The sequence below is a fragment of the Protopterus annectens genome, chromosome 4.part1 (genome assembly GCF_019279795.1).
Source record: "Protopterus annectens isolate FY-2018-M chromosome 4.part1, PAN1.0, whole genome shotgun sequence".
NCBI lineage: Eukaryota > Metazoa > Chordata > Ceratodontiformes > Protopteridae > Protopterus > Protopterus annectens.
In genome coordinates, this window is record NC_056734.1 from 928,745,974 (window position 1) to 928,772,682 (window position 26,709).

General features: G+C 38.7%; 1 protein-coding gene across 4 annotated transcripts in view; it reads left to right on the forward strand.

Moving 5' to 3' along the window:
* LOC122801123 (guanine nucleotide exchange factor DBS-like) overlaps positions 1-26,709 on the forward strand; it is a 3,406,519-nt gene that overhangs the window by 2,476,604 nt on the left and 903,206 nt on the right. The gene's annotated exons all lie outside the window — the stretch shown is intronic.

The window sequence follows — 26,709 nt, forward strand, 5'->3', positions numbered from 1 at the left end:
GGGTCCTGTCTTTGAGCTAATTTGCAACCCACCTAGTGATGTAAGGATTGATGCCTAGTTTGGTGAGTTTATCAATGATACTGAGTGGGGAATGGTAGCAAAGGCCTTGACCAGGTCGAGGTAGGCTATATGCACTGTCTTACCCTCATCCACAGCCTTGGTGACTGCCTCAAAGAAGTCAACCAGGTTCAGCAGGCAGGATCTCCCCTTGACAAAGCCAGACTGTGTAGAGTCAAGGGTTTGGAGATTGCCTATATCTTTGTTAAGCAGGTCCATGATGATGCTCTCCATAGCTTTGCATACCAGGTTTGTCAGGCTAATGGGGTGATAGCTCCCAGGGTCTGTAGTTGCTCCGCTTTTATGGAGTGGGATGACTGTAGCAGTCTGACATTCGTTAGGGACATAGCCTGAGTTAAGGCTGTGATTTAACAGGGCACACAGATTTGCTGCCAGTTCATTTTGTAGCTCATGTAGCACACAGCCAGGGATATTATCCGGACCCATGAACACTATCCTTGGCTTTGAACAATGTAGCTGTTACCTGTGCCACAGAAATGGTGTGTACCAGGCTTTCATCTGGTATTGTGATAGGGCCCTTGGCGGGGACGGTTAAAGTTGGCACTGAAACTGATGGCCAGTATGTTGGCTATATCTGTTGACTCAGTATAGGAGGTGCCATTGTGCAATAACTCAGAGCAAATCTGGGTATTGCCTTTGAGGTTTTTGATATAGCTATACAAAGTTTTTTGGTTGTTTTTGGTGTCAGCCACAATTCTGCCTTCATAGCTGCTTTTAGAGGATTTGACAAGGGATCTCATCTTTTTGTTGAGACTAATAAGGGAGGTTTTCCAGTCTTGTGACTTCATTTGTTTTTGGAACAGTTTCTTACTTCTGTTGTAGAGTTTATTGATGGCTGCGGACTACCAGATTGGCTTCTTTTTTTTGGAGGGGAGCGTCTTAGGTCTATTTGGTATGGCAAGGTCCATGCATTTGTTTATATGCCCGTACAGTGCACCGATGTATGATTCGGCAGTCATGCAGCTATTTTCCATTGGCATGGGTGCTGAGAAGTTAGCCACCTCTGCTTTTAGGAGCCCAAAGTTGGCTTTAGAGAAGTTTTTCAGGGTGATCACCTTAGTGGGGAGTGTAGGTGAGATGGAGATTTCCATGGGGATCAGTTTGTGGTCAGATTTAACCAGGGAGGAACTGACTATAGGTGTGGAGCAATGGTCTCCCATGTTGGTGATAACCAGGTCGATGATGTTGCTTCCTCTAGTGGGGGTCAGAATGAGCTGGTCCAGAGCATTGGAACTTATAAATTCCAGAAAGTGTTGGGCCTATACATTGGTACTTGAATAGTTTTCCCAGTTGATGGAAGGATAGTTGAAATCACCCAGTATGAGAGTATTGCGTTGGACCTTGATAGATTCCAGGGTGCTTAGGAAGTTGCAGTGTGAGTCTAAGGACATGTTTGGGGTTCTGTAGCAGGCTATGACTTGTATCACCATCTTACCCAGTGTTAGTTGTACCAGAAGTATCTCAGATGCATTATGCTGGACTAGCAGTCTTCTACAAATGTGCGTATCCTTTAAGAATATGGAGACACCACTGCCTTTAAAGATTCCGGCTGCATTCTGAGGCCAAAAGATATGGAATGAGTTGTAGCCTGGGAGCACAGGAGTGCTTTCTGCATCTTTAAACCAGGTTTCTGTTACAGCACAGATGTCAACATTCTGCATTTTGAAGAGAGCTTCGAGCAAGTGCATCTTGAGATTTTGACTATTAGCACTGAGCAGCATGACCCTCAGATTGCATTTGTTTGTAGCTGTTATGGTGGAATTTTGGTCTTTGGAACACTGCTTAAAAAAGGCATTATAGGGGTGGCAAGATCCTTAGCCAGTACCCAGAATTCCAGGGGTGACAGGTGCAGGCCATCTCTGGCAAAGCATAAAGGTCTGTTGATCATGTCGTCCCAGGCAGGCAGATACTGGATCCCTTTAGAATGACACCAGAACTAAGCCAATTGTTGAAGTCAATCATTTTCTGTTCGTACTGTGGTATCATTCTGGGTGACAGTAGAATACTGCTCAGGGCTAGGGTCATACCTGCCTGGGCCACATAATCCGAGAGTTCCATCACAACTCTTTTCATGTAGTCCAGGGAGGTATGTCTCAGGTCATTCACACCCACATGGACAATGATTGAGTCATATTTATACTTGTTGTGGAGTGATCTGAGTGCATGTGTTATGTAGCAGATCCTGGCACCTGATAGACAACTGACTGTCACCTTCTCCTTGTTCAACCTAATGAGTGGGACATCAGTGTGCATCACAATTGAGTCTCCTATGATTAGTACATTGAGCAAAGTGTTTTGCCTTAAGGGCTTGGGTTGAGGGGCACACTATGGTGGTGAGCTATGTATTCTGGGGTTGGTATTGAGTTGTGGTCGAATGTGTTTCTATCTCAAGGGTCTCTGTTGTTTGGGTGAATTTTTATTGAGAGCCTCTGCGAAGGTGAGTGGATGGTTTGTGTTTCTATGTGTGGGTTGTGATGGTTGGTGTTTTGGAGGGCTGTGTTTTCTATGTAGTGAGTTGCAGGTGTTGATCTTCTCCTCTTGAACAGCCAGTCCGGTCTTGGTTGGAGCGTGCACTGCTTCCATTTTGGTGATATAAGTGCATCTCTCACAGGTATGAGTGTTGGGATGTAAGAAGAGAGGGTTGCCTATGTACATAAGACAGTTCCCACACTGTCTCAGAATGCCCAAGTGCACCAGGTTAGCAGGAGAAAGCAGAGGAAATTGCCCTACAATCATACCAGGAGGGGTGGTCATAACTAAGTACTGGTGCTATTACTTCGTAAGAACAGCTTGTGGTGATAGCATCTAAATGTACTACAATAAATGATACAAAAGCCTGTTAAAGTGCTAGTCAATTACGCTAATTGAAGTGCAAGAAGTAAAAGAACAAGATCGTTCTAAAGGGAAAATCGAAGAGCAAACTTTTTGGCACCAGTAATAGTTTACCTCAGCTGAGCACCACTGCACGGTGCACAAACACAGGCTTTTAATCCAGAAAGTTGAAAGGGATGGAAAAAATGTCCAAATGGCCAATAAACTACAATTTCTGGACCAGAAACCACTCAACTTGTGGTAGATAGGCTACCTACTCCTTACCACTCCCGCTCCCACTGATAAGCTAGAAGGCTTCACTCAAACACAGAAAGGTCTGGGGGGGCTCAGAAACTTACAAAGCTGTCCTGGATATAGTAGATCTCTATCTGGAGTAGACTAGTTTTAGGAAAGGCGGCAAACAAGCTCAGAACTTTTTTTTTTTTTCAAAAAAGCAGTTAGAACAGTAGCAAAAACACTTTAAATGCAGTACAAGCTAGCACACTTGAGTGTGTAGCAATATTAAGGCAATTGCAGTTTAAATAAATGCAGATAAATTTAAAGAAATGACAAAAAAACAAGTGCAGAGTGCAGTAAATTATGAAAAAATCAAAATGGAGGCACTTAAGAGTATCTCTCCTCCTTCTTGTTGCTCTTCTTGTCTACAGGATGCCAAAACTGGATCCACGGAGCTTAAACAAGTGTAAACCCACGTAAACATGGGCTTTTAAACCAAAAAGTTGAAAGGGATGGAAAAACTGCCCAAATAGCCAATAAACTACAATTTCTGGGCCATAAACTACACCTCTTGTGGTAGATAGGCTACCTAGAGGCTACCACTCCCACTGATAAGCTAGAAGCCTTCCCTCCAACACAGAAAAGTCTGAGGGCATTCAGAAACTTACAAAACAGTGCTGAATACAGCAAATATCTATCTGGACTAAACTAGTTACAGGAAAGGCAAGAAACAAGCTTAGAATTTTTGGGTTTTTTGCAGAAAAGCAGTAAAAACAGTAGCAAAACACTTTGAATGCAGTGCAAGCTAGCACACTTGAGTGTGTAGCAATATTAAGGCAAATACCATTTAAATAAACACAGATATGTTAAAAATGACAAAAAAAGTGCAAAGACCAGTAACTTATAAAAAATCAAAATGGAGGCACCAAGTGCAGAATAAGAGCACTTGAACACTTAAAAGCACACAGAACAGCAAATCAAGGTAATAAGGTAGAAGACAGTTAAATAAGAACAGCTTAAGAAAGTATAACTATATATATATATATATATATATATATATATGTATATATGTATATATATATATATATATATATATATATATATTTATTTATTTTTTTTTTTTTGTGGAGAGGGAAGGAACAGAGCAGATTAAGATACTATAGGGGATGTCCTTTCCAGGTGCTCTCTCTGTACACAGCAGAAGAGATGGGACTGTTAGGAGTGTCTGAAATCAAAATATGATCTCACTGTACTCAGTTAAGTTTGGGGGGGACTGTCCCGAGATCAGCAGCCTGATCCCGAGTTCTGCACTGCCGGTTTAAATCCCGGGCAGCCTCGCTAAACACAGAGCTTCTTGTGTTTAATGCGGTACATCACAGTTCTGCATTAAACAGAAGTAGCTGCGTGTTTAGCGATTTTTGATTGGCCCATATACCGGTATACGGGCCAATCAAAAAAATCACAAAACAAAGCTACTTCTGTTTAATGCGGAACTGCGATGTTCCACATTAAAGAGAAGTAGCTGCATGTTTAGTGATTTTTGATTGGCTCGTATACTGGTATACGGGCCAATCAAAAAAAAATCGCAAAACAGAGCTACTTCTGTTTAATGCGGAACTGCAATGTTCCACATTAAAGACCCTGCCAGACCATTTTTTTTTTTAGTCTTCACTTTTGTTTGTCCCTACGTGGCCAGTCGGAAATCTGGCAACCCTGGCCCAGGAAGAGTGCCCAAACACAGATTTACAGCAGGGGTGGGCTAGATTACTGCAGAGAGACAGAGAGCACAATATTCAGTGAAACAAATATCTAAAAATATCTAATCTTAAATAAGCAAAGTTCAGAGAAATGTATACTTAAATCAGCGTGTGTCAAGTTGATTTTGCAGGCAAATCTCAGCAGCCAACAGCTCAGATGATGAGCAGAAATGATATTCATAGCTATTCTCTGAAATGGCTCCTCAATCACAGGCAAAGGCACCAAGGGAGATTTGACCTTGTCTCCTGCTTTGCCTATTTTTAGTACTGCTCACAGGTCCTACCATACCCTGTTACATCCCTGGAAATCCCAGGCCAATAAATGTTCTGCATAATGCATCTCTTTGTATGCTTTATGCCCATATGACCTGCAAATGGAATGTCATGGGCTATGGCTAGACGTTCCAGATGGTAGGCTCTGGGAACTACCAACTGTTGTATTCTCTCACACTCTAGCCCTCCCTCAGGGGTCCACTCATTACACAGTAACCCTTTGTCCTAGTATACAGATTCCCCCTTTCCTGGAGAATCAGGCGCTTCCCTAGCTATCTTCCTCAAGCCTTGTAATGTAGGGTCTGAGAGCTGAGCCTGTATCAACTCCCTCTTTGTAATCCTTCTCAGCACCCCTTCCACAGGAAATCTGGTATCCTCTGACAATGATGCCTTACTGTCAGCCTGAGTGCTATTACTTACCTCTGCCCTTGCAGTCACTCTGCCCACAGGAACATCAGTACCCCCAAGCAGCTGTGGCTCACCTTCAGTCTCACTGCTACAGGATAGCTCCTTCCCTGAAGTAGCCACCTTGCCAGTCCTGGCTTCAAGTGTGTGGTCCATCTAGGACCCCAGGCTGTCAGACCCACATGCTTGTCTCCAGGTCTAACTGTGTTTAACTGCATGGACAAGGTACTGCATTATCAAAATCATTCCTTATAAAGACATCTGCAGGGATATCCTCAAACACACCTATTTGATTGCTTCCTTTTCCTCCCTCCCAGTCAAGTGAACCTTAGCCAAAGTTATTTGGAATGGGTCCCTCCTAAAGCTCTGACTGGAGTAGACTGCCCAAGCAAGTAGTGCTCCTCAATGGTTAGGTCAGAGGCTGTGTCTCTCTTAGCAGTGGCCCGTTTCCAATCTACTAACAAAAGCTATAACCTCTTGTGGTAGTTTGGTACCCATGTTGTCTCCAGACAATTTACTGCTTGCATTCTGTCATTCCCACTTACTGGCTCTCCCATATTTTGTTCCCTACCTTGCCTCCATGGACATCTATATGCTACATGGCCCACCTGGTTACATTTAAACCATTTAACCCTTCACCCTGACTGTGTACTTGAACTAATGGCTTCCCCTGCTACTGGCAGACTCTGTCAGGGCAGTTTAGGCTACCCACCATGGGTTCTCTTAGACCGACATGCAGCACTGGGTATCCTTTTCCTGTGCAGTGATGCCCTGCTTCCTAGGTATAGGTCTTCCTTTTTCCCCAACTCATCTGTGGTACTGCATTCCCTATCTGCCAACCATATTCTCATGTCCTCAGGCAAAGTGCTAAGGGCTTGTTCCCTCAGCAAAAGGTGTGCCAGCCCTTCAAAAGTGGTGATCTGACACCCACTCCACCGCCTATCAAAATAAGTGCTTAACTCAGCAATATATTCACATACACTTTCAGCTTCAGGTGTTAGCTTAAAACATTCTAATAAACAATTTTAACTGTATTATAATTTAAGCAATCAGTATCGGACAATTTAAAAACAGCAGTTACAGCTTTACCATTGAGTAAGGAGGTCAAGAACTGTACCCAGAGCCCTTGGTCAACATTATACTGTTTACAAGCACTTTCAAACATATGAACAAAGCTAACAAAATTATCACCCTCTATAAATTGTGGAAGAAATTTACTGACCTTTATTGCTTGTGGGGTTGAGTTATTCCCTTCCCCATTACCTCCATGACCCTGGCGAAGAGTCAGCATCTCCATTTCATGTTGCCTCTGCCTCATATTTTCTTTGACTTCTAGATGTCTCAGTCTCTCTGCTGATTCTAATGCCATTTGTTTCTCCTTTTCTTCAGCCTCCAAATTCTGCATTCTCTCTGCTGATTCTATTTCCAACTGTTTAGCCACCAGTTCAAGTCTCTTTAACTCCAGATGGATTTTTAAGTCCTCTGAGGCAAAATTGGACTGTCCATTTCCCGAGAGTTGTACATCCCCAAGGCCAGTCTGGTTGTCCTCCTGGTTGCAGGTCTGTGATGCAGCTGCTGGTTAAGGCTTCAATCATTTCTGCTTTAGTCAGGTTGGCATGCACCAATCCTTTGTCTTGGAACATTTCAGTAACTGGCTCCTTCTCAGCTTGCCATACTCCTCTACTGACATCCTTGCCTTCTCTTCCTGACTAACAAAGCTACAAAAAATAAATAAAACTATTGTAATATGCAATTCTGAATGTCTACCATGTGGCTGTTTGAAAGTACAACCCCCTTCTTTAGTGACCACTGTTTACAGGCTACAGGAGTTCAGTATCCACACCACTGAATCCAGTATGTGATGTGGTGATCTCACTACTGCTAACCAATAATGTGACAACCCAACACTGGACCAGTAATCCAGGAGCCTCAATCCTCACCACTGGCCACAGTTGGGGATGTACACTGGGAGGATGACAGATGCACACAGACTGGCACAAGTTTGCTAGCTATGGCCCCTTTTGTCCAGACTATAAGATAGTTATCACTGCCACCAGCCAACTCCTTATTAGCTAGTTTAAAGCCCTTAACAAAGGGTGTCCAATCTTACTGTGTAATAATATTAATACAAATGGTAGTTTGAACAAGAGCAAGGCTATTAGGAGTGGACCACACAGTGTCACCAAATAAATAGGCAAGTACTCTCAAACTTAAATATCTCTACAGAGATCAGCTGCAATTAAAGGTTTAAATATATTTAATAATAAAAAATAAAAGAGCAAGAAAATACTCAGTATATATTCACAGTGACACCAGAGTTCAAAATCAAGGAAATATTTAAAACAACATTGCAGGACAGTCTTAAATAAATAAAGAAAAATATCTAAACTAAACTTTTCTATATTACTGAATATATCTAAGAGAATTATACTAGTCCCTAGTAACTTACTTAAAGCAAGACAGATGTGGTGAATGGATCTTCTAGTTGTGAGGTCAAAGACAGAATCCAGAATGCACTGTCTCTCTAAGAGACTTTTAACATTAATAACTAAATATTACTGTGGGATAGCTTGCAGAATGACATCATTTCTTGGCATCTGACTCTATCCAGGTGAAACCTCCCACTGGTGGAAGCTTGGCAGTATTTGGCATCTACCTGTGAAAATACATAGACCTCAGATCTTTGGTAGATGCTGGAAGTCATAAAACAATTGCTTTCTTTCTATGTTCAGATGTAGTAATTAGTTCACTCCTACAAAGACAATACAGAAAGCTTCTCAGCACAGACTCTCTGTCTCTAGCTGCCTTGAAAACTGAAAGATACCATCTTTTTTTGCGTAGCCATAAAGTAATTTAATTCAGCTATTTTTCTGAAGTTAACCTCCTGTATTCCAGTTTATATTGTTAAAATATATACATTTAAACAATTGCATGTACATTTCTGTTCTATACAGTAGGGCACACTGTGGTTACATTTCAAACAGCACTTTGCAAAAACCTTTTCAACACACACCTCTGTGCAAGCAGTTTGATATACATATGACATACAGTTCTAATATATTTGTAACACAAGCATCTTATATAAATCATGTTGATATTCACAAATTACATATAATTATTTACAAAATTCCAGAGAGTTGTGTTGGCAGTATCCCCTTTTGTCACACTCACATCTGAGAGACAGGAACAAGAAATTGAAGATTTAGGCCAATATGGTGACATAGGGAGATAAAGGCCTAACTACAGCCCATGATCTGGGTATGATTAGTGGCTTGGCTTTCTGAGGTCTTGGCAGAGAAGGATGAGAGTGCCCATAGGGAGGGTGTTCACCTAAATGTTCCATGTAGGGAGGTGTGCCATTATTGACCTGATTCTAACAAATATGGCTTCCTCTTGCTCTACTCCTCTGATGTCTATTTCCTACTGCACCTCATTAGTAGGAATGTTCCTCATTTTGAATGCTTAAAATTCCATGTCCCACACTATTCAACATTTAAGAAGCCTGTCACACTTTCATTGTTATGAATTTTTAAACAAATAGGCATAGTAAATTATATTGAATCACATTACATCCTCAAAAATGCATTTTAATAATTATGAAGAAACTATTATTAATCATGCTGCAAAATTCCTTGCTGCAATTATTAATAAGTGCTCCTGTGTCCTGCATTTGTCCATTTGTTCCATGATGGAAGAAGTAGCATTTCACATTCCAGAGATGAAAGGTTGAAAGCTATACCAGTATTTCCTTGCTCAGTAAAGCCTGATCACAAAATTTTGACTTTGTCCTTTAAACTCCAAACAAGTTCTACAGAAAACCCACTGAATGCAAGGATTATAAACATACCACCCTCAGGCAACTTAGTGAAGAAAAATAAAAAAAGAATTATTTATAACTGCACCTACTCTAACCTTAACCCAGCATTAAGCTTCAATAAGGAATTAATTCTACACCCATTTAGGGAAATGCATAAATCTAGCAGTCCCAGCCAGAAATGGGTATCACAGGAAATTCAAAAACAATCCACCCTGGAGGTCTACCACCATAAATAAACTATACAACAAATGAAAGAACCTCCTTAAATTATTTAGTAGATACAAAACCACTATTTTAAAGGATAATAGCTAAAGCATTAAAAAAAACACTATCAGATCTACTGAAGGAGCTTGTGAACTTGCAGTGGTCTCTGAAGACAAAGATAATTATAAATCCTTCTTTGGCTATGCAAGAAAACTGAAAAAAATACACAACATTGTTATGACCTTATTCATAATGACACCTCTTATTCTGAGCCAACAGTCATTGTCAGTACCTCTTTAAAAGTCATTTACTGAAAGTGTTATCCAAGACCCAAAATACTACTTCTGTAGGACCTCGCAATAAATTGTTAAGCATGCCCTTGTGAGCACAGACCTTAAACTGTTTAACCAAAGTTTACCTATTGTTTTTTTTTTGTCCCTGATGAATGGCATACTGGAATTGTGCTGCCCCTCCCTTAAGGGATGAGTTACAACCAATCCGGGTAATTACAGACCCATCAGTCTTATAAGCTTCACCCACAAAACCCTGGGATGTTGTACAACTGGCCATATAAATCTTATTAGACTTGACCCCCAACAGTTTGGCGTTGTGAAGGGAAAATCCTGTCTATTTAATCTGGTGTCCTTATTTTAAATGATTGCCGAACTGAAGATGGTGGGCATGCAGTAAACCTGGCATATCTTGACCTCGCCAAAGCCTTTGACACGTTACTATGCTTTCATCATATGAATGCTAAGTGTAGTAAGAAGGATGCCAGACTGGCTGAATGCCAGAACCAATGTGATGTGAGTTGCATTTGCCTCATCAGAAAGTATGAAAGTGACCAGTGGTGTCCCTCAGGGCTCAGTGGGACCTTTCCTTTGGTGCATTTATTTATCAAAACCCAAGTAGAGAGACAACCACTCTGGCTAATAAAGTTTGTAGAGGGCTACAAGCTGAAGGTTGTTGTTAAGTCAGCCTATGACACACAAACACTCTAGGATAAACTCTCCCTAGTAAAGTCTTGGTGTACAAAACATGGGCTCAAACTAAATGCTACAAAGTGGAGTAGCATTCCTTTTTCTCCTCATTATTCTTTATAGACAATACACTACTACAAAATGAAACTGCAGTCAAGGACCCTGGTTACTTTTGTTAATATTTGCCTCTCTTTTGACTATCATGTGACAACTGTTGTCAGGGGATTGTTTTATTTAGCCCAGATAACTAACAAAGGAATATCATCATGATCAAAAGAGATGAACTCTCCCTTACACTCAACATTTAAAAAGACCACAAAAGTTCCTAACCAGAAAGATCACAAGCCTAAAATCCCTGAGCCACCAAGAAAGGCTGGAAGCTTTATCCCTTTATTTAGTGTCTTACAGACTTTTGTAGGAAGATCTCTGTCTCACTTACTGACCCTGTTGTTCTGGACTTCCTTTATCTCTGTTAAGTCCAGTATCTCTAAAAATACTAGAACTAGGGACCTAAATCTTCACCAAGAAATAAACAAAATATGGTGGAGAGATGGGATTCTAACCCAGCCCCTCCTAAACTTCTGGAATAACTTTCCCTTGCATATTAAGCAGCTCATCATCATCCTTTAGATATGATCTAGATTACTGGATTTACTCCAGCATTGACTGTCATGTCCTCCTGAACACAGGAGATAAGGCCAGAGGTAGGGTACTAGCAAGGTATGAATGATCATAAGACTCAATGGTCTTGGAGTATCTATGAATGTTCAAATCCATGACTATATATCAGCTTAAGAGGTTTAAAATTGACCAGATATTGTTAATATGATCATAAATAACATTATTGTTGCATGTGGTGAATGTCTTCAGAGAGTAAAATACATAATGGAAAGGATGCAAGATTATCCGGAAAGTATTATTTCCTAATAGCTCAATATAGGTCTTATTTAACAAGAGAAAGAGAGGTGCTCAGTTGCAGATGAGCTGCATTCATTTTAGTGTCAAGTGATGTTTGGCATGTGCTGTAAATGGAATTTAAAACTTACATTGGTAATGTAGTGTTGTGTGCTTTGAGAACTGAAGGATGTTAAGGTAATGGTGTGGGCAAAACACATTCAGTATCAAAAGGGGTTAATGCTGTATATGACATAGGGTTGTGACATAGCATTTATAGCTGGCTGTTATGCAATAGATTCTGACTGGTTGTTCAAGTAAGAGTAGTATTCTGAGTCAATATGTAGGAAAGGCTAGCATAAAGAGTGGATGGCTTTGGCAGTAGAGAAGAAAGAATGTTTATTTCCCTGTAGCTTGGTATTCTGACCACAGCATTTTAAGTCCTTTGTAGGAGCCAGAGTGGTTTACTATCACATATTCGATTGTCATTTAAATGATCAAATATGTGCGGAAATAATTTTCTCAAACTGGATCACCACAATGTCGAAGCTAACATGAGCAGACAGCCGCTAATGTCAGCTTCAACATTGCGGTGTAGATTGCACTATAGTGGGGATCGGAAATGTACCCTTACCCTCACTGTAGTGCGATCTCAGAGTTTGTATATATAAGTAGGGGAGGTGGGGGGGGCACAGCCCCCCACATCAGGGATGCAGGGGGGCTTGCCCCCTTCCAAACGTTATTAGTTGTGGGCTGATGTGAGCATTTCAGCAAAGTCAATATTCAACATTGCTGAAATGTTCAGTTCGATATTTCAGTTGCTCGGTGTTTTGATTTCCGACAACATTTGTCAGAAATTGTTGTGTTCATCTAAATGACGTTCGCAAATATGGTAGCAAACCAGCCAGAGCACATGTGTGGTTAATGTAGAATGTGATGTAAGATCTATGAGAAATGGACGTGTCCCTGAGTAAAGGGCAAATAAACTAGAGGGGTTTCAGTGCTCAGGAGTTTACAGTGAAGATGCCTTTTCATTGAAGAATGATTACCAGCTACAGTTCTTAAACAGGGGTACTATTACTTCAAAGTTAACTTTGGAAAGACCGACAGGAGATGTATTGTACTGTATAGTGTACCTTGCTTAGAGTAATTCTGTGGGCATCAAATGCTGTGGTTTTATACCTGTTGTTTCTTCAGCCAGTACAATACTTTAAAAGTATTTCTGCTGTAGAAATACTTCTAGGAGGGCTGATAGCTGATCCTGTGAGCTGAAGTGTCATATGCTTACCCAGAATGATTTCTTATTTTTTTCTTCTTCTTTCTTTGTGTATGTATGTATGTATGTATGTATGTATATATTTATTAGGTTCGTAGGTAAGTACAAGGTTATCTGCCCTTGTGGGCCATTTTAAGCCTTGCCAATTACCCTTTTGGTGCTTGAGTTAACCTATCCCATTTGGTGTTGCACTGGCTTTGCCCATCCCATGGTTGAGAATTATACATTACCCCTACTGAGAAAAATTGGGACTATACCACAGATAATTTGAGGGGGACCCATGCTTGGGGTAATGTATTTAGGAGCTACCTCAGTTCTTTAGTAGTATTTATTTATGTAAATTTGTTTGCCAGGGTGGATCACTGATCAGTTCTGAACAATTTCAGTCTCAGCCTAAGAAATGTACACAGTAAGCGATATAATGAATGCAATTCATTGTAATGATACTAATACGGCACACTGTAGGTAAATAAAAAATGGGCATTATATAGAATACATATACAAAAATTCAGTATGTGCAAGGTTTATAAAAAAGACAGCTAAGATGTATTTATGTGCCATATGAAGGGATGAGTCAGAGTTGCTGAGACAGATCCACAGGAAAAGTTATGGAGTAATTCAGATTATAAGACTATAGGAGTTGCAGGTGCATTTGGTTTGAATTTTGTTTGAAATTTTAACAGTGCACAGAACGGAATATGACTAATTCAACTGCTGCACAACAATGGGAAAAGACAAGAAGCACCATACATAGAAAAAAAATATGGCACATGTCAGTGTTTCCAGAGTATAGTCATTTAATGTTACACCATTTGGGACTGTTGAATTCAGGGAGGTGGGTTTGGTGAGACAGTATTCAGTAAGGTACTATTTATTAAACAATAGATTTTCCCTAACAGCACTAGCTGAATGCTAACACATACTAATACGGCTGTTGTACCATCATGATCCTTACTGAAAAGTCACATCCTTCTACCTCAACAACTGAATTTTTCTTTTCAAAGAGGCAAACCCCTCTGCACCTCCTATGTGGAGTGACACTCCCCACTCCTCTAACTTATATAATAAGACCCTGAGGTCACACAACAATGGAGAAAGATGAAAACTCCATTACTGGTGAAAATAGTTTTGGTGAACATTCTTTGATTCCTTTACATTTGCCAAAACAGCACTCAGTGACTCAACTGTATTCCAGATGAAAACCCCCAGTATCCACCTTTTAAGGGGAAGTAGCCTGTAGCTACTGATTCTGTTTCACATTTCCTAACCCTTCCTCTAAAGTGTAGACCAGTATCCTCTATCAGTGGGCTAGACCACTAGAATAGACACATTACTTACAATAGTGTTACTTCAAGGTCTTTCAGCTAAACCTCATTCTGAGAACAATTCTGCTGTTTAAAGCATTTTACCTAAGATGCTATCCGGTTTCTTCCTCTTACATGATGCTATAAATTAATTCAGTACAATTTTCTTGAATATCCTAAATTGCCTTGCACCTCCTAGAAAGAAGAGACTAAAAACAAATAATGCAGTTTGGCTATCATAAAAAGAGTAGAATGTTAATGCAGGACAGAGACGAAATAAGGAAACATGGGAAAAATATAAAACACCACAATATCTTGAAAACTTCAGAATGCTTCACAATCGTACTAAACAGCAAATTAATGAATAGGTAAATAACTCAGGCAAGCGTCGACAGAGTGAGAAATAACATCCAATGTGTAAAAAATCCAAGCAATCCGGTCTTCTGAAACAGATAAATCAGTTTATTGCACAGATGAACCACGATAAGCGCTTTCACTAACTAGTAGCTTCTTCAGATCACAAACAAAAGGCACAATAGCCATGTGCTTTAAATATCTGCATGTTAATTAATCAACCAACTTTTAAAGCAGAAGCGCCATAAAGCAAAACTTAAAAACTAAATATATAGACATAATATCATTGACATCTAAAATAGACAATAGTGTATACATATTCTATTGAAAATTAAAAATTTAAAAATAACTTCATTCCATAAAGAATGTAAAAACATATTATAAGCAGCATACTATCAAGTATAAAGGTATATGCAGCCTAATACATAAATGCATGTGATAGTCATATTAGATAAAACCTTAATACATGCAAGTAGTAATGCAAGGCAACTTATAAACTAAGCAAGGTAGATGCCATCAGAAGCATGATATCTAACAATAAAAAATAGTCATATACAGATCGAGGGAACTATTATCAAACAAAGTGATACTTGTTATAGTAAAGTCAGTACATGAATGTATATCTGCATCTATATAAAAAATGTATATAAGTGTAGTGTCTAAATAAATAAATATATATATCTAGATATAAAATATGAGTGCATATGTACAAGAGTAGATAAATTAATAAATAAATAAATAAATAGAAGAATAAATTATCTAGAAGTATAGAGCTAAAAACCTTAACGAAACTGCAATGTGAAATAACTAGGTTACCCAGAAAAAATGTATATGTGCAAGTATCAGAATACATAAAAATCTAAAATCTAAAAAATATCAGAACTTAGTATGCCTACGCTTCTTTAAATGTGGTCTGATAGATGCCCTTTCATTTAAACCATGGCCTCTATCAGCTCTCAGCAAAATTATCCACCTACTTTCTCTGTCTTCAGTATGATTCATAATATCACCTCCTCTTACATTAGCATTCATTTTCTCCAGCACCCTAAACATAAACTTGTGTTCAGGACTTGTTTGTGTCACATGCTTGGCTAGTGCATTCTGCAAATTACCTTTCCTTATATTATAACAGTGTTCCCTTATTCTATCTCTTAGTACCCTGTTTGTTTTACCAACATAGAAACATGAACACAGTTCACATACAGCAAGATATATGACATCAGGTGTCATACAGTTGGCATTAACTCGGGTGTATATTTCCCTCTGTGTATCTGGATGTACAAATACTATACTAGAATCTATTAAGGAACAAAAATTGCATTGTCCACAAGGTGTTGTACCATAACTAAAGCTCGGTATGTACCCTTGTTTGGTGGATAACAAAGCAGTCTTTTAAGATTCTTCTTATTCCTGTAGGTAAAAGATGGAGAGTCACCTACAATCTTTGTCAGTATGTCATCAGTATGTAGTATGTTCCAATTTTTGGAGATAATCTCTCTGATTTGTTTATTATCTGCTGTATATGAAGTCAGAAACCTAACTTTTGCATTAGTGACTTCTTTGACATTTTTCATTACTAGAGGCTTGGGCCCAAAATATGGGGTACCTAATGTTGAACGTAAACTTAAAGCATTATCAAATTGTAAATCTACCTCCGTAGAATTATAGCCCCTCTCAGCAAACTTCTCTCCTAAATCATATAAGTCTGCCATAAAGCCTTTGTCATTGGAATTCAATCTAGACATTCGTAGGGTCTGTCCTTTTACTATGTTACTGAAAACATACTTAGGGTGCATACTAGTTCTGAATAATAAAGTATTCCTATAACAGGGTTTCCTAAAATTCCAGTGTTAAACATTCCACATTCAAGTTTTTCGATATATAGGTCTAAAAATTCTATTTTCAATAATGAGTATTTCATTGTAAATTTCAGACATGGTGTAATATTATTCAAGACCATATTGAAACTAAGCAGTTCTTCTGTATTACCATCCCATAAAATAAACACGTCATCCACAAAACGTCTATAGAATCTTACATGTTTCTTAAACATATATTCTTTAAATAGAAGCTGTTCTTCCCAGTAGGCTAGGAACATGTTGGCGTAGCTATTGGCACAAGGAGTGCCCATAGCTACGCCATCTAATTGCTGATAAATATTGTCAGTGAACATAAACACATTATTTTCCAGCACTAACTCAAGGAAGTGTACCAATAAGTCAATTAAAACATTACCATAGGTACTATGTTCTGTAAGATAATTACTAACATAAGCTAGGCCAAGGTCATTGGGGATGACAGTGAACAATGATTGTATGTCAAAAGTTACTAAAATCAGATTGTGGATGGTATCCATTTGATTATTAAAATAGTACAAATCTGTTAGAAACTGTTTAGAATCACGTAATACAAATTCATTATTATTTAAAATACACCTTAGATGTTTCTCAATAAAAGCTGACAGGTGCTCCGTAACCCATCTTTGCCCTGAGACTATTGGTCTCATGGGTGGCTTAGTAATACTTTTGTGTATTTTGGGTATTCCATGTATAACTGGGATGGTAGGCATCTTAATATATAAATAATTAAACTCATTTCTATTTATTAAGTTACTTCTATAAATATCAGTTAAAATACCATGTACATACGCACACATTTCATAAACCTTAGTAAAATCAATTCTTGTATAAAACACATCACTTAGCATAGTATACATTTCATTTTGGTAATCTATGGTATCAAGTACCACAACACCAGAGCCTTTATCTGCTGGCCTAATAGTTATATTTAAATCATTTCTTAAATTATAGAGGCTCCTTCTCTCCTGGTATGACAGATTATTGTTAAAATTATTCGATCTCTTTTTATGAAAATACTTATAAATCTCATCTTCTGTAGTGCGTAAATATGCTTCAATTAATGGATGATTGACTGGTGTATAATCGCTTAGATTCTTAAACATAAATCTACCACTGCTAGTAGTTGACTCACTATCAGTCTCATTAATAGAAGTGCCATTATAAATATACTTGAGCATAACATTTCTGCAAAACATTCTAACATCTATGATGGTTTCATCTAGCATACTATTGCTATAAGGGATGAAACTTAGTCCTTTGACTAATAAATTAATGTCATGCTGTGATAGCGGAACACTGGACAAGTTAAAAACTAAATTTTGTTGTGGTTTGTCCACATTTTCTTTAGCGTTGTGTTGGTGAGTGACTCCCCTGAAAACTTCCTTTTTTGTCGCCCTCGACTGTTCGAGCGTGTTCTGCTTAAATTCTTCTCCTGACGTATAGCTAAAGGGAAGGAAAGATTTAAAGCTGCTCCTTTATTAAATTCATTTGTTTTAGATCTAACAACCTGCTCTTGACCATTCAGCAATCTATTCTTAACTACATTCACAGTAGGGTATAAATTTACATTTTCATTCATACTGTTATGCGTTATGTGTATGACATCTATAGAGTCATTGCTAGTTGCTATTCCTTCATTACTAGCAGCTAAGTTAGTAGAAGGACAAGTGTCAACAGATATAGTATTGGAATCAGCATGTTCATTGGCAATGGTTAGGGCCTCTCCTGCAACTTCTGATACATTAGAAACAGCTGCAGGAGATAAAACCACTTTACCAGTGCTCTGTAGAGTCTTATGCTGTTGGAAAGGTAAAGTGCCTTACTAAGTTCTGATATTTTTTAGATTTTAGATTTTTATGTATTCTGATACTTGCACATATACATTTTTTCTGGGTAACCTAGTTATTTCACATTGCAGTTTCGTTAAGGTTTTTAGCTCTATACTTCTAGATAATTTATTCTTCTATTTATTTATTTATTTATTAATTTATCTACTCTTGTACATATGCACTCATATTTTATATCTAGATATATATATTTATTTATTTAGACACTACACTTATATACATTTTTTATATAGATGCAGATATACATTCATGTACTGACTTTACTATAACAAGTATCACTTTGTTTGATAATAGTTCCCTCGATCTGTATATGACTATTTTTTATTGTTAGATATCATGCTTCTGATGGCATCTACCTTGCTTAGTTTATAAGTTGCCTTGCATTACTACTTGCATGTATTAAGGTTCTATCTAATATGACTATCACATGCATTTATGTATTAGGCTGCATATACCTTTATACTTGATAGTATGCTGCTTATAATATGTTTTTACATTCTTTATGGAATGAAGTTATTTTAAATTTTTAATTTTCAATAGAATATGTATACACTATTGTCTATTTTAGATGTCAATGATATTATGTCTATATATTTAGTTTTTAAGTTTTGCTTTATGGCGTTTCTGCTTTAAAAGTTGGTTGATTAATTAACATGCAGATATTTAAAGCACATGGCTATTGTGCCTTTTGTTTGTGATCTGAAGAAGCTACTAGTTAGTGAAAGTGCTTATCGTGGTTCATCTGTGCAATAAACTGATTTATCTGTTTCAGAAGACCGGATTGCTTGGATTTTTTACACATTGGATGTTATTTCTCACTCTGTCGACGCTTGCCTGAGTTATTTACCTATTTATTTATCTGTTTATAAGCAAGCGTGCTGTGGCAGTAACCAGCATTTTTATTTATATTCTAACGTAGCAAATTGATGAAGACAAAAAACTATACTATAATAATTTTCAGAATAATAGTAAACACAACCCTAAAAGAATTCTGATGATCCTTTAAAGATTCTTGCATCCTGGCCATAAATTCAACTCAGCCCCCTTTCCCAGTAACTCATCACTCAAAACTGCAATACAATTCAACACCTATTTCATAGATAGTATACTATCTCTCACCAAGGATTCCCTAACATCTAATCCTAACCTTTTCCAGTAGCCACACATCACCTTCAAACCTGTGTCCACAGCCTATATAAAACTAATCTTAAACAAACTCAAACCATGCTCCTCTTGACCTTCCAAGTCAATAACTAAAAACAGCAGCTGATAGCACTGTCTATCTTGTCTCAATCCTTATAAGTAGATCAGTCCAGGAATCTCACATTCCCGCTCTCTGCAAAAAGTCAGTCATTATCCCTCTCTACAAAGGAGGAAATTCAACAGATATTACTAACTTTAGCTCTATAGCAATTTTATCCCCCTCTCCAAAATACTCGAAAAATGTATTAAAAACAATTGCTAAATCATCTGCTGCCGGAAGAACTCATATGGCCCACATAACATGGCTTCCAACCTTTACATAGTACTAGCACTGCCCTTCTACTCTATATAGATACTGTGAATTAAGCTAGAGATAAGGGCAAACTAATCTCCTCATTATTTCTAGACTTATCTAAAGCCTTCGACACAGTTTATCACATTAAACTTTTATTTCAGATGTCCTCATTAGCTCTCTCGCAGCCCACACTTCTATAGTGTGATGCCCCACCACTGGCAACAGTAATCAAGGAGCTCAATCCTCACCAATATGACCATAGCAACAGTGGGGAGATGTACACTGGGAGGATGACAAGTACACACACAGTATTTCCAGATGCAGCTGTCTGCATCAAGTGCAATTTCCCTTAAGAGTACACGGAGACCACAGTCAATCTGGGGCTGGTTTCTTCCTCTTTCTCCAGATCCCCAATAAGACTCCCACCTGGCACAGCTATAGAGTTGAGATCTCAGCTGAGTGGCCAAGCCAAGATCTCAAGGACTCTCTCTGTCTAACCAGTGTTTCATGTCCCTGTCCAAGTAGATGACACACACACTCTTTGAGGTTTGATTTACACACACACACACACACACACACACACACACACACACACACACACACGCACACACACGCACACACGCACACACACACACACACACACACACACACACACACACACACACACACACACACACACACACACACACACACACACACACACACACACACACACACACACACCTGGGAAAGGCTGGCACAGGTTTACTAGCTGTGACCCTTCTGCCCAGACTATAAAGTAGTTTTCACTGCCACCAGCCACATCCTTATCAGCTACTTTAAGGCCCTTAACAAAGGGTGTCCAATCTTTCTGTGTAATGTTACTATCAATACAAATGGTAGCTTGACCAAGAGCAAGGCTATTAGGAGTGGCCCACATTGTCACCAAATAAATATGCAAGTACTCTCAGAACTTAAATATGTCTCTCAAATATCAGCCACAATGAAAGGTTTAAATATATTTAATAATGGATAATAAAAGAACAAGAAAATACTCAGTAAATAATCAAAGTTACATCAGAGTTCAAAATCACAGGGAATATTTAACACAACATTGCAGGACCCTCTCAAATAAATAAAGAAAAACATCTAAATTAAGCTTTGCTATATTCCTGATTATATCTGTTAAATAAAAACAATGATAACAACACAGGAGGCTCAGATGCAAATGTTTACTAGTGTACACCAGGAGGCAAAAAAAACATACAAGTACAGAGTTTTGTACGACATGATGCAGGAAGTACACAATTTTATATAGGTTTAACATTCAAACTGTGCCCACCTTACTGACGTGATTAGTCGCAGGGCACCTACATCACTATGGTCTACAATATTCTATTCATAAGAAAAGCTGATGTTATACATTTTAAAAGTTTTCCCATAGGAATAATACAGCCTTGCAAAGCACCTGGTCAGTTATAATGTCTTTCTGTAAATGTTACTCCTTCAAGGTTTCAGGCCTGCTCGAATACAATAGTTGGTTCAGTCTTGTAATACACTTCTTTGTTCTTCTTGCAACATTACTTCAGCAGCTGGGTCTTATCTTGGTAATATTCACAAGGCCAATTGTCATAGAGGAAAGAAGAAGATTTTCAATGCCTTATACATTTAATTTCCTGACCCAGCAGATAATCATTAGTGAAAAACATAAGCTTGCTGAGCTGGCTACTGCCAGGGTCAGAGTTCAAATACACTGCAGCTCCAAAGCTTCAAGCAATTGCATGTAAAATCAGTCTTATTGCCATATTGTAAATAGAATAACATGCATTATATACTTTTTGATTTTTAACTAACACTTTATATGTGTTTAAATACATATTTTTCTAACATTTTCCTCCCTTTTAATACTTTTATTCTTTTCTGAAATATAAACAACGTTATATCGTCCCCTAGCCTTCTCCCTTAAGGACTTTCAACTAGGCAAGTCATTTAGTTTATACTTCGAAAAGAGTTTCATCTGAAATTAATTGTTCCAATTCAATGTCTTGGTACAAAGTTTCAGTTACAGATATATCAACAAAATCTTTGATTAATCTTTTCATGCAGGGGATCCCACAACAGACACATGCTCCTAATAGGAGCAGACCAACACAAATAGCAATCAAGATATTCATTAGGATAGAACCCCACCCACCAAACAGACTCTGGAAAAAGTTCGTCAGTGGGTTTGGGCCTGGTTCAGTCATGGCCGATACCTGCTGTATTACCTCTAGGTGGTCATTAATTTCATGTCAATTGTCTGGTATAAATGCACAGCATTCTTCTTTGATAAGCATGCACGTACCACCTCTCGCCGCTAGGGTGAAGTCAAGAGCCATTCGATTTTGTAGCACAACAGTTCTCATCACATTCAGTTCATCAGTCACTAGTTCGAGAGCAGAAAAAGTTGCGTTACTCATTACTTCGAGAAGTTTCGACAGCTTTCTCAACTCCCAGATCGATTTGACTGCTCCATATGCTGGAAGTATTCCAGCCCAGGATATAACACTGTCACTCAAGTCCATATGAGTCAATTTTTCTTTATCTTTCATGGAATGATGGTCTTTCCAACCAGCTTCGATTTTTCCCACTGGGTTTACAGGTTTTCCGATTGGATCTTCAGGTTTTCGGACTACATCTCTCACATTTCGTATCTTACCTAGAAGTAATTCTGCAGTATGCCTTATGGCCGGAACCAGATAACCCAAAAAACAACTGCCGGACCAATTCTCAGGTAGCCATTTGTATGCCTTTTTCCCACAAACAAAATAACAGTTTTCTACTTTAGTACTGATGCGGGTTAATTCTGAATGAAACATTTTCTTGTCTATAACAGACAATTGTTTATGTAAAACAGGATTTCTCTGCACATCACTTAATGTTGTTTTCATTAAGCTCAAATATGAATCATAATTTGTGTTACAAACAGTGCCTTTATCTTTAGCTTTAATATAGCATTTATAAGATATAGTTATGTTACAGTTACTCCAACCCACTTGGAGTGCATCATTCTTGTAAAAACATACAATTCCCTTCTGTGTAATAGGCAAATACAATGCAATTTTGTCCTGTGATCTTACAGATCCTGTATCAAAAAGTAAATTCTCCCAAGTCTCATTTATCCCCAAGGGGACAGCGGACATTAACAGTCCTCCATATGCTGTTGGTATAGCAGTACAAACCTAGCAATTTGAAATGTTCATAGTCTCTACATATACACGCTTCATAGCTAGGTATGTGTTAAAGTTTGGATGCCGGTCTATAGAAGGTTCATCACGTCTCTCCACTTTCACTTGTGTGGTTATATGTAGGAAAAACCACAACAAAAGGAAGGTCATAACAATCATAGTCAATAAATGCATAGTCAACAAGATGATTAAACAACATCTTTGGGGTTGATCTGTATTTTTACTCATTTTGCTCTTGGCCATCCTGCCTTTGTTATGTATCAGTCACAAAATGTTTATCAAGTTGAAAATTCTTTACCGGTTTACAGTGCGTTGGTGGAACCAGGATGACCTCTCAGCAACCTTGACTGCAGTAGGCATCGCCAACAGTACCTGGTACGGTCCTTCCCACTTTGGACTCGCCCAATTCTTCCTCTTCGTAACCTTCAACCACACCCAGGACCCCGGAGTCAGCACTGCTTCCAACGGTCTGGTCTGTCTTTTATCTGAAAAAGAGTTCAACTGCAAAACAGTTTTATTTGTTAACAGTTTCCTCATATAGCTAGCTAATGAGCTGTCAGTCTCTAGTTCTGCAGGCATGAGAGCTTTCCACTGTGGCACATAATATGCCCTTCCAAATATCACTTCAAAGGGGGTCAAACCCTTTACGTTTGGAACTGTTCTCATGTTCAGCAGTGCCAAAGGCAAACAGCAAATCCAGTTCTTCTGTGTTTCGCTTACTAACTTCCTCAACTTGCTTTTTAAAATTCCATTGTACCTTTCCACCAGTCCTGCAGACTGTGGGTGGTAAGCACAATGATTCTTCAAGGAGATCCCAAAGAATCTCCCAAGTTGGTGAATCGTCTGATTAACAAAATGTGTCCCATTGTCACTATAGATTCTTTCCGGTATGCCAAATCTAGGAATTATTTCTTTTATTAGGGCTTTTGCCACTGTTGCTGCATCCGGATTTTTAGTTGGAAAAGCTTCTACCCATTTGGAAAACATATCTGTAATTACTAAACAGTATTTTTTCCCTTCACATTTATTCAATTCTATGAAATCCATACAAATAGTGTGGAACGGATATGGTGGTGTAGGAAAACTCCCTTGCTTGGGTTTGAATGCCCCTTGTGCATGATGTTTGTTACAGATATGACATGCTGCGCAAAATTTTTGTGTATAGTTTGTGAATCCATATGTTTGGAATATTCGATTTACTAACTGTACCATCCCCCCTGTTGAGACATGGCACTGCCCATGGCTCAACAAAGCTGCATATCTAAATAAATTAGACGGCAATATTGTTTTTTTCTCTTTGGAGATATACAGTCCATTTTCGAGGATTGCACCTTGTTTCTCCCATTTCTGTTTCTCTGCTTTTGTAGTTAATGTCTGCATTGTTTTTAACATTTCTAGATCTAAAATCTCAGAGGGTTGTAATTCCTCAGTTAAAAGTAAAGTTTCTGAGTCTGAGGCTGCTTGCTTTGCAGCTGCATCAGCTTTTGCATTTCCTTTTGAAATTCTATCCTGTTGTTTTGTATGAGCTAAACATTTACAAATAGCTACTTTAGTAGGTAACTGAATGGAATCTAATAAGTTTAAAATAAGTTGCGCATGATTAATCGGTTTGCCATTAGATGTTATCATTCCCCTATTTTTCCATTGCTGTGCAAAAACATGCACTGTAGAGAAAGCATACTGACTGTCAGTATATATGTTCACACATTTATCTTTCGCTAGAGTGCAAGCCCGTGTTAAGGCTATCAGTTCTGCTGCTTGAGCAGATAGGTTATGCTGTAAAGGTTGGGCTTCTAAGATCTCTGTATCTGTGACTACTGCATATCCTACTAGATTTTTCCCCGTAGGACCCTTTCTGCATGAGCCATCCACATAAAATGTCACCTCGGCATCATCCAAGGACATATCAGTGAGGTCTTGTCTGGGCAAAGTTATTTTCTCAATTTCCTGCAGGCAGCTGTGCGGTGTGCCATCCACAGGAGTCGGAAGTAACGTTGATGGGTTTAATGTTGTACAACGTTCAATTACCATATGAGGTTGGCTCAGCAGTATGGTCATACATGAAAGATGTCTAGCAGGAGATAGATATGCTATTTTTTCTTGCAGTAAAATTATCGTGACTGCATGAGGCACTCTCAATGTGAGAGGGTGGAATAACACCACTGAGGCCGAAGCCTGTACAGCCATTGCAGCTGTGACCACTGCTTGCACACAGTGAGGCAACGATTGTGCCACTGGGTCTAACTGTGATGAATAGTAAGCTATGGGGCGTTGCTTATCCCCATGCTGTTGCGTCAGAACTGATGTCATGTATCCCTGTTTACAATCTACGGTCTGAAAAAATCTTTTGTGGTAATTTGGAAGTCCTAAAACTAATGATGAAGCTATCAATTGTTTTAGTTTGCAGAAAGCTGTCTCTGCTTCAGGTGTCCATTGTAATACATTGTGTGCTGCCATTGGTGTTTTATATATTAAATCAGCCAGTGGAGTAGATTCTAAAGCATAGTTTGATATCCAGCTTCGACAAAAATTAGTCGTTCCCAAGAAAGACATAATTTCCTTCTTGGTTGCTGGTTTAGGTGCCTGTAAAATTGCTGTTTTTCTGTCTTCGTCTAATATTCTACCTTCATTGGATATTACATATCCTAGGTATCTAACCTGTTTTCTCCAAAGTTGTAACTTACTTTTGTTTACTTTGTGTCCCTGTGCTGCTAAAAATTTCAATAATGCTATCGTATCCTCCCTGCATTGATGCTGGGTGGGAGCTGCTAGCAAAATGTCATCTACATAAAGTAGAATCTGACTACCTCCTGGTGGGGTAAACCCTGCCAGGTTGCTTGCCATTTCTTGTGCAAATATCGTTGGACTTTCACAATATCCCTGTGGTAGCTGAGTATAGGTATATCTTTTACCCTGGAATGTGAATGCAAACCAATACTGGCTATCAGGATGTATAGGTATTGAAAAGAAAGCATTGCTTATATCTACCACAGTGAAATATTTTTGTTGCGACTTCAAATCATTCAACAAGGTGTGTGGGTCTGGCACCGTAGGTGCTCTAGGTATTATTGCAGTGTTTACAGCTTGTAAATCCTGTACCATCCGCCATTCCCCGTTTGCTTTTTTAACAGGAAATAGAGGGGTATTACATGGTGAATCAAGAGATTCTACCAGTACTCCTTCCTTGAGTAATGCTGCTATTATAGGCTTGATTCCTTGCTCTGCATCTTTCCTCAAGGGGTATTGTCTTTTCTGTGGTCTCAATGCCGATTTTGGTGTAATAGTTACTGGTCCTGCTGTTTGAATAAGTCCTACATCTGATTTGCCTGTTGACCAAAGAATGTTTGGTGTGTCACACAAGGCTTTTTCTTCTTCTTCTAATAAGAATGCTAATCGGCTGTCTTCACTAGTTTGTAAGTGTACAGCCGGATGCGTCTGTGTTAGCCAATTCAATTTCTGTTTTTGTATTCCCTGCTCTGATAATTCTAAATCAGTTTGTTTTTCCCATCTTGTTACTTTTTCTCCTAAGTCTGCCCATTTCATATTCTTGTTCTTTGTCAAGCTGACATGTGGTAGTTGATTAGATTTATACAGTGTCATGAATTCCTGAGGTAATGAACAGCTTACCACACTGTTTCCCTCAGTATCCTAATACAAGGTTCGCAATACTAATCTGTTAGCAGGATTTTTGAATAATTCTTGCTCATATTCTTTATCAGGTCCTGGCATGCTACAGTAGTATAGAGTACAATGTAACAAATGCTGTTGGTCAGTGTCAAGGGAGGGGGCCTTACTGATGGCTACATTCATCAGTTCCTCGGTTACTGCCCCTGGACCAGTCGTAACTAGGTCCTGGCTGTACCAGTAAAAAGTCTCACCCTCCGGTTGCACCACAAAAGTATCCATTTG